General features: G+C 41.6%; 1 protein-coding gene across 1 annotated transcript in view; it reads left to right on the top strand.

The window, feature by feature from the left end:
• ERBB4 (erb-b2 receptor tyrosine kinase 4) overlaps window positions 1-17,349 on the top strand; it is a 483,510-nt gene that overhangs the window by 278,142 nt on the left and 188,019 nt on the right. The window lies entirely within an intron of this gene.

Genomic DNA, 17,349 nt, shown 5'->3' on the forward strand with positions numbered 1-17,349 from the left:
TTGCAAAATGAGTGTATATACAAGGGAGAAGGAAAAAAATGGGATGTTTTATGGGGTTTTTATTACTTAAGAACCTCCAGTCATAAATAATGGGTGTGGTATTTGATCCAGCAGTGTGTAGGAAGTAAGAATCAATGGGAACTTCATTCTGGAACTGAAGCCTGTGGGTTTTCCCTCTCTGTGCTATATAAATACAGAGTATTTCAGAACTCTGAGTTCCTGCACAACTGCCCTTTTCTCTCCCTCTTTCTCTTTTGGTAGATGTGAATTGCTCTTTCTGCTTGTTGGTATAAATAAACCAAAGAAAATGGTAAAAAATTATTTGAAAGGCTTATAAGGTGTCAAATATTTGATAGACGGCATGGGCTTGCATCCTTTGGACAATATACTTTTAGCAGAGTTTATGATGTTTTGGGTTGTGGGGTTTTTTGAGCAGTAGTATTTACTCTTGGAATAAAGCAGAGCACCAAATTGTTCATTCAGCCAGGAAATTATGAAGGTAGCAAAACTGTATAAGTGCATTTGATCCAGTCCTTTTTTTACAGCAACAGTGACATCTTAAACTGGAGAGATTTTGGCAGAGGCTCCCCAGCACTGGGTGTTTCTTTATTTTGTTGTTATTTCTCCATTTGTTTTTAATGACAACCCCTGGCACTGTGAGAGATGCCTTCTGTTTGCTACTCCAGAGAGCAGGCATGGCCCCTTGAGAGCTTGACAGGACAAGAAAGGGGGTATGTGACAGGTGCTGGAGCAAAGGACATCATATCTCTGCTGAGATTATCTCCACAATATGAATCCCCTAGAGAAGCAGAGCTTTGGAAAAGACCACTTGCCCGCCTTAACCAAAAATGGGCATTTAAGCCCGTGCCAGAGGCTGTTGTCCTAAATGAACTATTGCTTGTGTCTTCTCATGTCATTTTCCATTCCCAACAACTTTTAAATTAGGTCCAATCTATTTATCTTTTTTCTTTTCCCTTGCTTAGAGTTTTTAGAGGAATAATTTTTCATTCTTCTCAGACAGCTGAGTTGGAAATGGACTTTTGCAGGATGATGGTCCTGTCAGTGATGGAGAAATATGAAGTGTCAGGGTATGATGAAATATCTTCCAGTTACCCTGGCTTTCTCTGTGGGAAGCTGGCTAAAGGCCAATTGCAGTCAGCCCTGAAATATTCTCTAATTAATGAGTGAAAGCTCCCACCCTTGAGAAGAGGCAAGAGGGTTACACATCAGTAGGTGTGGCTTAAAATCTGTCAGAAATGAAAATACTGCATGCTTCCATGGGAATGAGGGTGTGCAGAGGGGTCAGAAAAGAGAACTTGAACTCACTGAGAAGAGGGGACACTTTCCAGGGACCTCATTTTGACTCCAAAACCCAGTAGTGAATTCTGGATCTGCCCCAGAGCCGAGTGGTTCTCAAGTTCTGGTTTGCCAAAAAATAATGATTCTGATAAAATTCTACATAGTCAGCAATGGCTTTTAGGGAGAGGCAGCTGAAATTTCCTCTAAGTTCTGTGTCCCATAAACTTGCAAACTCTCTGGGATTGATCATCTGGCATTTTAACTTCTGTGTGTATAAAAAGATGAAATCTCTATTAAAGGAGCTTTGTTTAGTAAACTGAGGCAAACTGAAATCCAAAGAAAACTCTTCTGTGGTATGATGTTGAGAATTTTAAACTTCCTGTGCTAAAAGACACAGACCCACAAGAGAATACTATATTTACCTGAGGTCATTAAAAAACTTCCAAAATTATTAATATTATTTTTAATAATTATTATTATATTATTAATAACACAAATATTACAAATATGTAGTTTAATTAAAAGTGTGTAATATCACTAAGTAAAAAACTTAAAGTTTTAGAATATAGCAATATATAGAGAGCAAAATAAAAGTTTTAGAGCTGTAACTAATTCTTCTTCACCTTCTTCTTCATGTGTTTAAGTAGTATTTTGTAATTAGACAGAAAAATCAACATTACAGACTTCAAGTGATTAGTTAAGTGAAAATTAAAAATAATTTGTGTAATTTCTTAACTCACAGGTTGTAATATAAATAATAAACATCTAAACCTAATAAACCTAAACACAAAATGCCATCTCTCTCTCTATATATAAAATATAATATCTAGTGTATAGTGTGTATATATATATATATATACATATATACACAGTATAATAATATGCATCAAGACTCTTTCTAGGTTTTTCTCTTTAATTATAGGCATTATCTGCCTCATTAATTTAAGTATTGTTATTGTATCAATCAAGTATTTTTCCAGTTCCTAATTGATAGGTTGGGAGCTGATAACTGATTTCTCTCGACCAAGAAACAGTTCAGGAATGCCAGTTAGTTGAGCATTAATTAATTTTCCTACAGGCCTTGATTAATTTAAAATCCACATGAGTCTCTTGTATTTTTATTTGCCTTTTTGAGCATTTGATTGGCCTTTAAATGGGTCACTCTATTTTGTACTAGTAATATATTAATAATATACATGAACACTGGTTTTCTGCAAATATAAAGTTCAGTAGTGATAGAAATATTTTCAGGTTACCCAGGATGATTTTATATTTGTTTCAAATTAAAATATTTCAAAGAACAATTCAGTCAAATTAACAGAATAGGTATTTCTGCAGAAGGTGCTGATAAAAGCATTGCAGTGGAGTTAAATCTAGTTGTTATTTGAAGGGCTGCTTGTGCTGCTCATGGCTTTAATTTCTGCTCCTTGGTAGGAACTCTCATAGGCCATAGAAGGCAGTGAAAGACATTTCAGGTCAGGCACGTGGATTTTTCTGGTTTTAAGTGATACACAAGGAATTCAAATGTGCAAACACATGAAAACATTTGAGAGCAACACCAAAACATGTTTGTAGTCTTTGAGAGATCTCACTTGCATGGAGAGTGAAGAAACTTGAAGCCTAGAGTTAATTTTTCATTACAAGTTTCACCTCTTATATATTACTGTTTGGCACCACCAGGAGCCACACTCAGGCCAAAATATTGTCTGTAATAATTTGAATAATTAGGTTTTGGTTGTTACAGCTGTTAGTACAGTACCATGTAAGAAGACTGGATGTGTTTTATTTAGAAGCATGCTGACACATACACAGAGTTTTCTAGAAATTCATCAGTCACAAGGTTAATTACATAATGTATGAACAGACAAACAGAAACTTCTCAAGTCAGTACATCCTTCTGCAAACCCAGAGTCAAATTAAAAGTTAAACTTTTCTTTCTTTAATATGTATTTTGTCAAGCAGTGAGAGAGAAGCACAGAAGAAATTCATGCTAACATCCCATCCAGTGTCTGCCGTGCCTCCTGTCTGACCCAACACACTTCACAAAATCCAGGCAATGCCTTCATCCTGAATAAAGCTCAGTATAACCTTCAGCCAGGGGAAGCACATGAAAGCTCTCAGGGCACGTCTGCTTTTTAGTTCAGTGTCTTGCTTGCTCAGGCAAAGAGTATTGGTTATTTAATGAACAGTTCAAAATTATTGGGAAAAAATTCTCAGGGAAAGAACAGCATGGTTTTGGTATCCCTTATTTATAGAGCCCTGTCTACTCTCCAGCTTCTCTGCATCCAGGATACTTGCACTGGATTCATTTCTGAGCTAGGTATTACTGGGGGAATAATAGTAATAATAAAAAAGCATAATATACCTCAGAGGGAAAAAAATCACCTTGAAGTTGCCAGTATGGAACACAGTTCTGTATTTTGTGAGATAGTGGCACATGCTGCTGATAATCAAAACTTCCCTCCATCAGTGGGATGTGGGTTTATAATTTTCTGATAGGCACAGTGGGTTGTGTATCTGTGTTCATGGCTGATTGATAGCCCACTTTAACAGCTGTATCAAGGGAAATGCTTTTGCTTATGGTGGCTTCTTCTTTATTGATTTTTAAGATACAAATTTAATAAATCTCAGTTTTAATTAACAAAGTAAATATAAAACTGAGTTATGGGTTTAAAGGGAAAATGTACAGGAACCCCATGACTGCACAGATCTGATTTTTTTTCAGCCTTGAGACATATCTAGTCTTCTTTTTATTCTTGTTTGGCAGAAACGTTTCATATGCTAGGAAAGGTTAATTATTTCTGAAAAGAAATCAAAATCACGGAAGAAAAAAATCCTTAATTTTTAATTATAGGTGGTTGTTTATCAGCTTAAGGTTGTTCTCCTGTGTATTTGATATGTGGCCATATTATTCTTCTTCTGTCTTACTTTAAGTGAGTGCAGTGAGTCTCTTTATGAGGCTTTTTCTAAACAGAAACTTCTTTAGATCCCTCTGAGTCCCTACTATGCATCTGGCATAGTAATTTTGATTTACAGTGAGGGTCCTATCTGTGGCCTGCTGGGGAGAAGCAGCTGGTGCCTGGTGCTGGCATTCCTCTGCTTGACCAGCCATCATCTCTGTGTCAGAGTTGGGCAACTTAACTCCAAGTTCAGGTTCAAACTTTCTTGAACTCAAAGCAGCTCTTCCATAACTCAGGAGCAGGTGCAGAAATGCAACTGCAAGAGAAGGGTCAGACTGAGGTGACTGATCCAAGTGTGACTCCAGAGATCTCAGAGTGGCTGCTGGAGCCCTGGGCACTTTGTCCCTCTTGTGCCAAGTGCTGGCATGCACTCAGGGACGTTTCTCCTTGGTTCACCTTAGGCAAAGGGGTGGCAACTGGCTTGGGGTGAAAGTATCATTGGGTTTGATGTGGGGAGGAGTTGGCTGCTGTAAAGTTTTCTGGGTCTCCTAGAAGGTTGGGGGAGAATAGGGCCAGGGAGACGAGTAGGGAAAGTATTAGTGCAAATCCTAGAATATCTTTTGTAGTATAGTATAAAAGATATTTTATGGAAGGGCTTGGGCAGGGGGAGGAGCCTGGGCTGAGCTCGTTTGTTGCAATAGGACACGAAATGAACGACACGCACACGCCGAAATGTCCAAGGCAAAACAGTGTGACTTGTTTCTGACTCCAATATTTATAGACTTTCAAAAGTGACCATGGATTGGAGGATGAAATTGCCACCTCTCCAGCCACACTGGTCAAACCAACAGTCCATCAAATTTCCCCTCCTCCAGAAAGGAATACAAAACAATTATTAGTTACATAAAAGCGCATGAGAAACTCCATTACAAAAATCTAAACATCAGAAGGCTTAGAACAACTTAGAAGAACAGGGAGACACTTGTTTATCCAAATTCTTGCTGTCATCCAGTTCTTCTTCCCAGGTGAACCAGCCTTTTCCTTCCCAGACAGTTTCCCACCTGGAAAATTCACAGGAGAGATGGATTCAGAGGAAGATGATGCCCTCAGCTGGGGCCCTGAGCACTGAGTCCCGTCCCTAAGTGCTGCTCCTCCAACCTTGGGAAAAGCACAGGAGGAACATTGCTGGTTATTTCCAAAAAATTCCTCAGCAATCCTAAGCTCCCCTGGGAAATACCTGGCAGCTTTTGGGTGAAAAATTACCAGACTTCTGGAAACTGCAGACTGGAGTTGGCAACACACATGTACCCTGTGCAGTGGCCCAGTGGGAGTTTTGTTGAACTGTTGGGGGTATTAAACTAGAAGGGTTAGAAGGGTTAGCTTTGCTTTCCAAAAAAAAAAAAAAAAAAAGTGTCTTGCAACACCCAAACCTGTAATTAAGTCCATAATTACTAGGATGATTTTTAAGTGGATGTTGGTCCAATTCATGTGAGAGTATGAGCTCTTCCCAAAATGCACATGTAGCAGCCCTGTCGTTTCCAGAGATCACTCAGACAAAATGAGGAGACAGTCTCTAAGAAGGTGTGGGGTGGGTGGTTTGGGAGCCTTTTTGTTTTCCTCTCCTGTCACTGTGTTCATGGAATTGCTTATTTTCTCTGAGCACCCACCCAGGTGCTCAGCGTGTGTGGGACTGTGTCTGGGAGACTGGCTGGTAAATTTGACACGCTTTTTATTATCTTTATTTTCATTTAAACATTGACATCACATCTCATTGCCTTCTCTTGGCTGTAATTAAAGATCCTGTGGAATTAAGAAGCATTAAATTCCTTGAGATTTCAGCCTTGGGAATTTGCCCAGAGGCGCACAGCTTACAGGCCTTTTCTAGTCTTCACTTTCCTGGAGTCACCTCCCCCTCCCCTGATTCATCCAAGCCTTTGTACAAAGGAACCATCTTTTCAATTTTGCTAATTAATTGCTCTTGCCAGCCAACAGATGTTTTGTAGCCTTTGAAGACCAGGCATAGCAAGGTTTGTAACTTCTGCAACCTTACACTGCCTATGCAATTTGAACAAGGACACCTGAAGCTCAAGAGAAAGGCAGGTTATTAAAGACAAATAAAGAGTTATAATAATTCCAGGAACACCCTCCCTCCCTATACAGGATTGGAAGAATATTCCCATCCCTTTACCAATATTTTTAAAGTTCTGGGCATGGTGCTCTATGAACTGAGAATGAAATTACCATTTAGAAGATCTTGTAGAATTATTTATTTGTTTATAATTTGTGATCTTAAAGGCTATGGTAAGAGAAGCCACAAAGATAACCTTGGGCAGTGCAGGGGAAGAGATTCAGGCTTGAATCTGACTTAGCTGAGCCCTGAGGCTGGGAGAGGAGTTGCTTTGGTTTCCCCTCAGCAGCTCTGCTCACACCCCATGGGCTGTGCAACTGCTCCCCCTCTCTTGTGTGGGGTTATTTGGGAAGCCTTTGGCAAAAATACTACCAAGATTTGTTCTTATTGCTCAGGATAGCAGTTAGCACAGCAGAATTGGTGGGTCAGGGCACTTGATCTTCCCTCCTGTTGTCTACATTATTAAAAATGATCTCACTGAAACAAACACCATCAATCAGTGCCAGCTGCAGTTTAGCAGGAGTGTACACAAGGACAAACCACACATTTGCTGCCTGCAAAGAGAGACTGTTTGGGCTGGGTTAACTGCAGTAAAACACTGCAAGCAAACTGATCCTTTTGCCAGGAAGAATATATATTCTGCTATCAAATGTGACCAGGAAGGCAACCCACAGTCCGGGGTACAGAATCGGAATGGGTCGGAAAATGCCACTACTGAGAGCTGAGTATGTCCTGTTAGTGGAGACATAGATCTCAGTGCAGTTTTACTTCTGTGTCACAACAGGCCACAGCTTCTCTCCTGATCTACTGCAGCATCACTGGGAGCACTTTGGGTTCACTGCAGTTCCTCTGCTGGGGGAAGAAAGATGTGTCTTGGGTAAATGTTTCTAACCATCAAAATAGTGATGGAAGGAAAGAAAGAAGGAAGAGAGGTTTATAGGCACACAGTTTGTGGTGATTGGGAGTGGGACTGGCCCAGCCTCATCCCCAGTGGGCACAGCTGTGCAGGACAGGTGAATGCTGTTGAAGGGAACGAGCCATGGAGTGCCCAGGGGCACTGACCAACCCCCAAAGGGAACAGAGGGCACACAGGTGCAGGGCAGCAACAGCAGGGGATAAAAGGCTGGGCTGAAGAACAAGAAGGGCAGATGCTTGCAGCCTGCTGAGGTGCCCTGGTGTTACTGTGTGTGGGCAGTGCCTGAAGCCTTCTGAAGAGGTGAGGTGTTACTGTCTGTGGGCAAATGCTTAAAGCCTGCTGAAATTGTGTGGGGATGCTCTGTGCATTGTGGTTGTCACAACTGTGACATTTGCTGTGACAGGTTTTCATTGCTGCTTTTAAAAGCCAGAATGGAGGATAAGATGTTGTTAACATTAGGATTGGTGGAGGATGAGAAGGGCTCCTATTTAAGAGCAGCTGGAAGAACTAGGGGACACTTGAGGAGAGTGATGGTGGCCTTAAAACAGGGAATGCACTCACCCTGAACTATCTCTTGTGCTTAGCACTTTGTCACCTACTGCTTTAGCTCCCTGTATCCAAAGTGGTTATTTTGGCATGAATTCATATGTGCTTATTTTCCTCCCCTGAGCATCTGGTTCAAGGTTAATAGTTTGTCATGGTTTGACACTGGCCGAGCACCAGGCACTCATGAAAGTCACTCACTCATCCCCCCTGCCACAGCTGGGCAGAGGAGAGAAAAAAAATGAAGAAAAGGTTCATGAGTTGAGATAAGGACTGGGGAAAAAAACTGCAAGGGAAAAGCAGGCTCAATTTAAAAGGTACAAAGTGAATTTATTACTAAAATAGTCAGGGGAGGATAATGAGAAGTAAAATAAGCCCTTAAAACACCATAATAAGGTCAAAAAGCTGTGGTTAAATGAGACCATCACAGAAAGCATGTGAGTTTTGGAGCTGGAGAACTGTTACCAGGAGCACGTTTTCTGTGTTACCACATGCTCTGTGACTCAGCCACATAGACAGCCTCCCTGATACCCCATCAGATCTGAAACCTGACTGAAATGTGCCTTCAGAAGCAGGACTGACAGAGACCCTTTAGCAATTTTGGCAGCTAAAGGGGAAAAAGTAGGAATTGGGATAGCAGAGGCTCAGACCTTCTCAAACCTATGAACTTGCAAAGAAAGCCTTACTGATTTTTGTGATTAACATGCATGTTCCTCAATTTACAGTCCTTCTTTTGGTTATCTGGCTGTCCCCAGCCACAGCACTGGCAGGGCAAATGCAATCCAAGGTCTTAGAGATGGCAGGAGCCCCTCCACAGTCCTCTTGTGGAAAAGGATTTTCATGTCATTCACCCAGTTTCAGCACAGGAGAGCCAAGGAAAGGCAGAAGCACCTCCTACCTCAGACAAATTTCAATTAAAATTCCTCTTTGAAGAGTCAGCACTGTATCTCAGGAGAGGTTAACAGCATGGCATAGAAATGTGAGAGCATACTTGAACAGATCCCATCCAGAAATTTTAAGCTCAGCAGACACAGACTCCTCTTTGGAGCCCAGAGAAAAGATTAGTTGGGTTATGCAATTGCTGGAGCTGGCATAAAACCAGCTGCATGCCAATTACTAGCCTGTATGCAAATACTTGTTCTGAAATTCAGGATGCAGCTGGACGTGGGTCTGGGCACCCTTCCAGGATTATTCCCAGCCACATTATGACAGTTTTGAAAGAGAAGGACTCTATGGAGCCAGTAATTTTTACAGCCTTTCAGAAAAATGAAGGAAAGTACCACTACATCCAGATCTTGACAATTTTTTTGAAAGAGAGAAGGAATTTCTGCCTGTTGATGCCAGTCAGGATGTACTTGAGGTCCTTGCACTCCAAGACAGAAGGCCATCAGTCTGTTTGCCAAGTTGAAGGCCTGAGTGCCAGATGTGCTTGGGATAGAAAGCAGCCTGCTTGGTTTGTCAGAAAAGAGTTGGAGAATTCACCACCAGATAATGGCAGAGCTGAAACTCCTGGGGGTGATGCAGGGAAGCCCTGCTGCCTTCAGATGCCCCTGCCCTGGTTTCTGTTCCTGCTGCTGCTTGAGTTCCATGTGGAAAGCAGCAATGCCAGACAAACTGCCAAGGAGCATTTACTCTCACAGACAGAGCTGATGCTAGGAGAAAAGGGGTATGGCAGTGTCACATATCTCAGCTGGTGGAAAGGACAGACTGAGAGCTGCCACCAGCATGCATGAAACATTATGTGATCATTTGATCAAATTATTATATACAAATGTCCTGGCATGGAGAGGCTTTTAAATGCTTGGGTCTGTCTTGGCAATACAAAAGTGAATCAGTCAAAGAATGCAGCTTCATCCTGGCTGAAGAAATGAGATTATTGTCCTGTGAGGAGAGAATTTTGTGAAAACTGCAAGGGAAAAAATAAAAGTAAGTTGTCTCAGTGTTATTTCTCAAATTTGGCCCACAGAGATGATGTGAAATGTAGTATACTTTTCAGCAGAGAGGTGGTTTCTTTACAGATTTTGTTTGGCTCAAAGGACCTCCTATCTATTATATGAGCCTGAGCATCAGTTTTCTCTTTTTCTGCCCTGGAGTAGACTCTCTCTCCACTGCTTTCCCATATTTCTTCAGACTCTGTTGAATGTTGTCTGCCTGCCCTTGACATCAAGGAAGGAAGAAGGTGGAGTGAGTCCCTTTTGAGGTTTAGGTTTCTGTGTCTTACAGCAGAACTCTGAGCAGGCAGAGGTGAAGGAGGATGGTTGAAGACTCCATCTGCAGTCTTACCCCCTGGACACGTGGACTGGTGGCTCACTGGAGAGTTTGTGGAGGAATCTGCAGCTGGTGGAAATGCCATGGAGGCGCTAGGAAACTCTGATGGCAGCAACTCACATTGTTGTAGGGCCACTCACCTGGAGAAACTTTCCAATCACAGCAAAAGCTCTGGAGAAATTACGAGGAAAAATGAAAGTGAAATAACCATGGTGAGTCAGGAGAGGTGGTTTCGTTGTGTGTCAGCTGATCAGTGTGATGCTATAGGGCGTTTCAAGAGGGCACACAAAGTGACACTGAGGTCTGTTCAGCCTTCACTGAACAAATTTGGAGGGTGCCTGATGCAGAAAACAAGGGTTGTGTTGTGAAAGGCAAGGCAAGCGCTGATACAGCTGCTTTGGGTCATTACACCAGAGTACATCCTGTAGGATGCTCACTAGTAAAGATAACCTGACAGCAGAAATAAATTCCTCTACTGGGGTATTTGTCAGAGCCTCCAGGCTTTCTGGAGCCTGCTGGGATACCAAGCAGACTTTGCCCTGTTGGTGCACCCAGTGTACAACACACCATCACCTCTTCTGCTCCTTTTGTGAGCAGGGCAGAGGAAAGATGATTTGGTTTGGATTCAGAAAGTTTTAATCATGTTTGAGTACTCAGATGTCCTGGCTGAAATCCAAACTCGGAGATGTGTTTTTTGGAGCAGCTGGAAGGAAAGCACTGCTCAGGAGTGGTGTGTTATCAGAAGAGGCACACAGCAGTACCCAGCAGAGCCATCTGACCTCTTCATGAGGGTGCTCCTGTAACTGGGACTCGGGTATCTCCATCAGGGAGGGCTGGGATACCTGAGGATGAAGTCATGGCTGCTGGGAAGGAGATGAGTGCTCATTCCTGGCTGTTGGAATATTGCTGCTCTCACTGAGCACCAGAGTGTCTTCTGGGATGAGCCAGCCATGTCTCACTCTCCCCCTAGACAATAATTTGAAACTCATCACTGATTCTTTCCAGAGACTTCAATAAATGCAATTTTCTTTTTGCTAGCCAAAAATCAGAAGATTGAAGGGCAGCAGTTTTGTCATTGGTCTTAGTCCACATGTCCCCTTTGCATGCAATGGGGGACAGTGGCAGCAACACAGGTTCTGTATTTCAAATACTGGAGCATTTCTTTATACATGCACATGATGCGCTTTTAAATAGATGTCAACTTGTTTTGTACCACCTAATGCTTACCAGTAGGTTAAATTTTAAAATGAAGTATGCTTTCAAAAAAATTGAGAGAATGGATTGCTAATGGAGTGTTGTGAGTACTGTGGTAGTAGATGATTAATAACTGTAGAAGGACAAAATAACTTGGGTTGGAAGTAATATCTGGAGGTCATCTGGTCCAATCTTCTGCTAAGAGCAAGATAGCTTCAGACAAGAATCAGGTTGTTCATTGTTTATTAGCATCTCTAGAGATGAAGATAGCACCAATTCTCTGATCAGTCTGCTCTTAACCACATTCCAGCTGGGAAGAATATTTTCTCAGTTCCAATCAGTGTTTCCCATGTTGCAGCTGGTGCCTGTTGCCTCTTGTCCTTGGGCACTTCTGAGAAGAGTCTGTGTGCCCCTTAGACTTCCTGCAGGCTGCAATTAGAGGTCCCCCCCTTTGCAATCATCACTTCTTCAGGCTTGTTCTGCCTCTTTCCCTGACTTGGAGTGACCCACAGGAAGCCCCTTGGATTGTTCCAGTTGTAAGGTTGAAATTTGTTAATCTGCCTGTCAAGCCCATGAATTATATTGAGTAAACACTAACTCAAGGCACTTGGCTTCTAACACCAGGTTCAGAATTTGACTGGACAAAGTGAGGCAATTAGCATCTCATCCTGAAAATTAATATCCCTGTAACAGAGCCAATATATTACAGGAAAGCTCCTCCTGCAAAGTCAACAGGGTCAAACAGCTTTTGAGAAGCTCATGATGGGAAAAGAATGAGGTGGGTAAAGCTGTAAACAGGTAGTGCTGCTCCTGCAGTTACCATTGCAAAGGAAATGGCAGAGCTGGTGTTGATCAGCATTCCATGTCCCTGATGTTAAATAACCAGTGTGTCTGACTGGTTATTTAGCATCAGGGACATGGAATGCTGATGGCAGGGGTGTGGCTAACAAAGGTAACATTGATTTGAAGCTCCCTTCTCAAAGCAGAGTAATTACTGCAGAGCAGAGAGCCTCCTCCAGAGTGGAGGGCAAGGGAATGATTTAGTTGTGAACCTGGGCCTGGGTGCTTCAGGGAATCAAGATCCAAGTAGGCACAAGCTGCTGTGGTCACTGGAAGTAAAGGGAGAAAGCACTAAGAGTAGTTTGGTAACAATTTTAGAAACGGCTTCTACAGCTAAATAGATGTTTACAGCCCCTGCTGCTTAGAATCTAGCAGGATTAGGGACACGGATAATTTCCTTTAGCACAAACCAAGTCTATTGAATAAAAAAAAAACATTACACTTCAGAACAGGACTGTTTTTGATGAGCAGAAGCACATCTTAAACTGAGTTCACACTCAAGTGTTTTTTCCCCTTTTGGATGGGTGTAGGGGTTTTGTGTTACTTGTTGGATTCAGCTATTGCTTCTCTCTTCTGCAGTATTTGGGATAATTTTGTCCATGCCCAGAGCCCTTTGGGGCCATGTATCTGACACATCTTGTGCCCAGAGGGTGTGGGGTGAAACAGTGTCCAGCAGCCTGACACCGACCTACACACACATCAGGCACTTCCCAAAGAAAATTGTGATCATGGAACATCTGGGGTGTTCATCCCAAAGGGCTGGGTATTTTGCAGTGTTTTTTCCTTTTACAGAGTTAACCAGACAAAACCTGGCAAAACCAGGACACCAGATAAATGATTTGGTGTCTTATTTTAAAAAGGCTGTGAGAAAGCAGAATTCAAGGATGCACAGACAGAGGAATAATCCAAGTACAAATGTCTTCTATGGCTGGACCTGTTCATGAAATAGATATTCCCTTTGGTGTGATGGCTACAAGAGAGTGGCCCAGAGCCTGCTGTCCTGTAATGAAGTAGCTAAATACCCTGTGAGCCTGTCTTCACACACTTCAGGTGAGAAGGGTACCCCATGTAACTCAGTGAAAGGTAATCAAATGATCCATTTTTATTTAAGCAGCAAAACAGGGGGCTAGGATTAGAAGATTTATGCTCAGGTTCCACAATAATTAGAAATAAATATTACGCTCAGGTTCTAGAACTCAGTGTTCTTAGTTATTGAGCAGTTGGAAGTACAAACCCACAGGCTGCACATAACACTGATTGCTTTTGATAGAAATAAAGAATATCTTGCTGTTTCCATCAAGCCTTGAAACTGACTTACAGCTAATGACCCAAATAAACTGTACTTGAAATTGTATAATTGAGATCGAAGGCTGTCTGGGGCTTCTGCTTGGGATATAGATTCCACATCCATGAGCTTTTGAGTATGGTCATTGAGCTGAAATGGAGAAGGTTAAAACTCTCATTTTCATTACCAAACACCCCCATCTCCCAATACAAATGTGACATTTCAATTTTGCACAGTCCAACTCTTCTTAAATCATCTGTATAAAAACTTCAGATCTTGATTGATGACAGATGAGCTATTGTCTCCTGAAGCACCCAGTTCTCATTACCCTTTAAGGCAGAGCTTATTAATGATGGACCTGAAGTGCTTTCCCAGTGGGTCATCAGCAATGAACTGTGCTGAGGGATCAAAAGACTTGGTTTGGCATGAAATCTCCAGGCCTAAGCTGTTTTCAGATGATGCATTCAGCATCTGGGGTGAAACAGGAGAAGAGATCCCCATCACTGGGGTGCTTATGGTAAAGGTGTTTCAGCCCCAGTGAGGCTGACCTTGGAAATTCAGTGTCATCAGCATGTGTTATACAATACATACGTGCAGGATATACCTGTAATGGTGGGGTGTAAAAGCTGCTGCCTTCACAGCCAGCTTGAAAGGTGTATGCTATATTCTGGTTTGCTTTTGAAGTGGTTAGAGTGGACTTACCCCAGTTTTTCCTAATTAGCTCCCTCCCCTTTGCCTGCCCACTTCAGAGCTAGTTCTTTTCCCTCTCACCATGCCATCTTCCAATTCCTAGTGCCAGCTGATTTTGTAGCGCCAGAGAAGAGTTTTTATTTGCAACCTGGAATAGCAATAGCTGCTTTATAACCTTTTTTTGTAACAATTTTAGAAACAGATTCTACAGCTAAATAGATGTTTACAACCCCCACTGTATATAAACATACATGAGTAACTTTCATTCCAGGATGCATTAGAGAATGAAAACACGTTTTGCCAATTTAACCCACGTTAGAAATTGGATAGCAGACCATGAGGGATTACACAGTACACCAAAAAAAAAAGCTCAGTAAAATGCACTTTTAACAGATGAAAGAAGAAAAGTGGTTTCCCTCTCTGATGTAAGCAGGCACCACCCTTGCAGAGCCAGTGTCCCTTTGCAGTGATTGCATGCTTCTGGTGGCTGATAATGTGCTTTTAGTGACTTCAGTCAAACTCTGAGTCCCTTTTTGAGCTTGGCAGACTAAGTATGAGCTGTGTGTGGTGTACCTGTCTGTGTTCCTAGCACTTTAGTGTGAGGTGTTGTGTTTCTTGGTTGCCAGGGTCCTGTACCTCTCCATCTCTCCTGTTAGCATTGTAGGGTAGGTTACCAAAGTCTGTGGGAATGTTTTACTAGGCTAATGAAAGCAAGAAAACAGCAGTTATAGCAGCAGATAGCACATTTCTGATTTATCTTCCTGAGTAAATAACCATTTAAGAGAATTTTAATAATATTCAGATCTAAGTTCTCCACAATCATTTGAGAGTAATAAGGAAAATAATGACAGAATTCAGTGGCAAGGACACATGCTGATTTATTTTTGTGTAACTTTGGCTGCAGAACTATACAGCTCTTAAGCCAGTAGAGTAGTTCTAATAAGGAAGATAAGATTTGCCCTTCACTTCAGAATCAAGTGGCCCTTGGTGCTACTGCATTGCTCAGGGCACAGGGTTGCAGCCCTGGTGCCAAACCAGGAGATTTTGGTACTCTGAAGTGTCACACCTTCCAGAAAGATGTCCAAAGTTTTCAGGCACCTCTAGGAACTTTTTTCCCAGTGAAAGCTGCTGGGTCTTGTGCTTAGAAATCCCGTTTTGTACCTTGATGTCCCTGAGCAGGGGGGAAGCCCAAGGGTAGCACTTGCTGCTGGCAGGGTCATACTTACACTAATATTTTCCAGTGTCACAAAAAAATTGTTTTAGAAGACAAAAATACTCACCCACAAATGGTATTTAAAATGTTTCACTGTGAGCAGTCTGGTTTGGGGCTTCTTTGGCAGGAACTGGCTTCTTTGTGCACAAAATTCACTCAGGGACTTGGCATTTTCTCTTCTGCTCCAGCCTTGGAAAGAGCTGAGCACAGAGACACCTCAGGTGTTGCACACATGGAGAAGAATCCTCTTTTTGCTTGGCTTCCATTGCTGCCTGCACAGGCAGAGATCCTGCCTTTCCCCTCCTGTTCATTGTTTAACTTTATCTCTCACTTTCAGGGCTGTAAATTAAAATGAGATGATGACTTTATGATGATGAGTTCATTATACAGCAGCTCTATTGTATATTGATTACAGTTGTGCTTCATTTGCTTAACATGTAACAGAGTTTATTAGCTCTTCCCAGGCATTGTTCTTGCTAAGAGAGGGCAAAGAAGTGCAAAATGCATTTTGAATTGAAGTCAGTGAAGCCAATGCATCTGTGCTGATTTACACACACCGAGCACTTGGTGTAAAGAAAAGGAGGATAGCAGGTTGGATTGGGAAGGTGGAGTGGAAATGAATCTGGAGTCCAGAGAGCAGAAAGAGTCAAATGCAAGTGCTCTAAAAATTGTACTAAACTTTGAACTCAGTGTCACTTCATATCCACAAGAACACACCTTGGATATTAGTCAGGTGTGTTTGCACCTCACCGCATCAATAACCTGGAAACTTTAATTCTGTCACTGCTGAAAAATGGTGCAGTGCAGGGAAATTGGAGGTACTGTATCCCATTTTTGGGAGAAAGCAGCAGTAGTAGCACTTGTTATTCAGTGATGAGGCAAGTCAGAGCATTTTTGTGGTGACTTTTAGTAAATCACAGTGGAAGGTGTTGGCTTCCCTGAAGTACAGCATATGATAAAATTCCTGGTTACCTTTGTGCTGAAAAAAATTTTTTCTCCAAAAATTAAAACTATTAGAATTACTTTTAGATTAAGATCCTGTTATACAAGAATATGTCAAAGTTCCTAGCAGGAAAGAAACTGGGATAGGTATTGTCATGAGGGGATGCTGTGAAACTCAGAAATTGTGCCAGTTCAGTGTGCCAGGTGACAAAGGAACTGTGTAGAATTGTGTGTGGGAAAAGCACTTGCAGAGAATTTTCAAAGCTTATAATATAATTAGAAAATACTTGGCTTCTGATTGTGATAGCATGAATTACAACATCTGTATTATCTTACCCATCACAAGAGACTGAAAATAGAATAAAAGTTTTTAAAACACCTCTCAGGTACCCTTACTCTTGAAGTAAAACAAAAAAAAAAAAGCTTAATCCAGCAATTATGTGTGTGTTTAAGAAGCAATAAATGCAGATTTTACAGTTTTTCACTGTTTAATGTTATTTTTAATCAAAATCTGGGTCATAATGGATTAGATAATCCAGTATAGCTGAGACAACACAGAGAAATCATCACTGATCATGATTTCAGGTGTTCTTCTAAGCCCCCCTTTCTTCCCAGAGCAAAATTGTTAACAGATGCTGTATGGTTTTTTCCTGTGATCATAAGAATATTATACAGACAGATCATTGCTATATCTCTAATCTGGACTGTTTTTCTGGAGCAGATTATTATCATTGTTCTCATTTATAAGCCCCTTTTCAATGAAAAGCCAAGCTTTTAAACCAGAGGTTTCTAAGAAATAGTAATACTGATTAATATGGTGGGAAGATGTATTTACAGATGATCCTTTATTTAATACATTCCTTGATTGGGGGCTGCTTCATTTACATGCTGTGTGACCTGTAAACCATGAAATTTTAAAAAAGAAATAAAACACAGTGGTGTGTGTAAAGGTGTGCATTCCCACTCCAGCTTTTAAAGGTTTTCCTTGCAGATGAGGATTCTCAGACTACCTTAATTGGTACTAGCAAAGTCAGGAATTATCCTTCATGTCTGTGTGTGGCACTCCTGGCTCTGCAGCACCACTTCATGTCATTCCAAGGTGTCATTAGTAACTAACCTTCAGCACTCCTC

Source organism: Ammospiza caudacuta, chromosome 8 (genome assembly GCF_027887145.1).
Source record: "Ammospiza caudacuta isolate bAmmCau1 chromosome 8, bAmmCau1.pri, whole genome shotgun sequence".
NCBI classification, from domain to species: Eukaryota; Metazoa; Chordata; class Aves; order Passeriformes; family Passerellidae; genus Ammospiza; species Ammospiza caudacuta.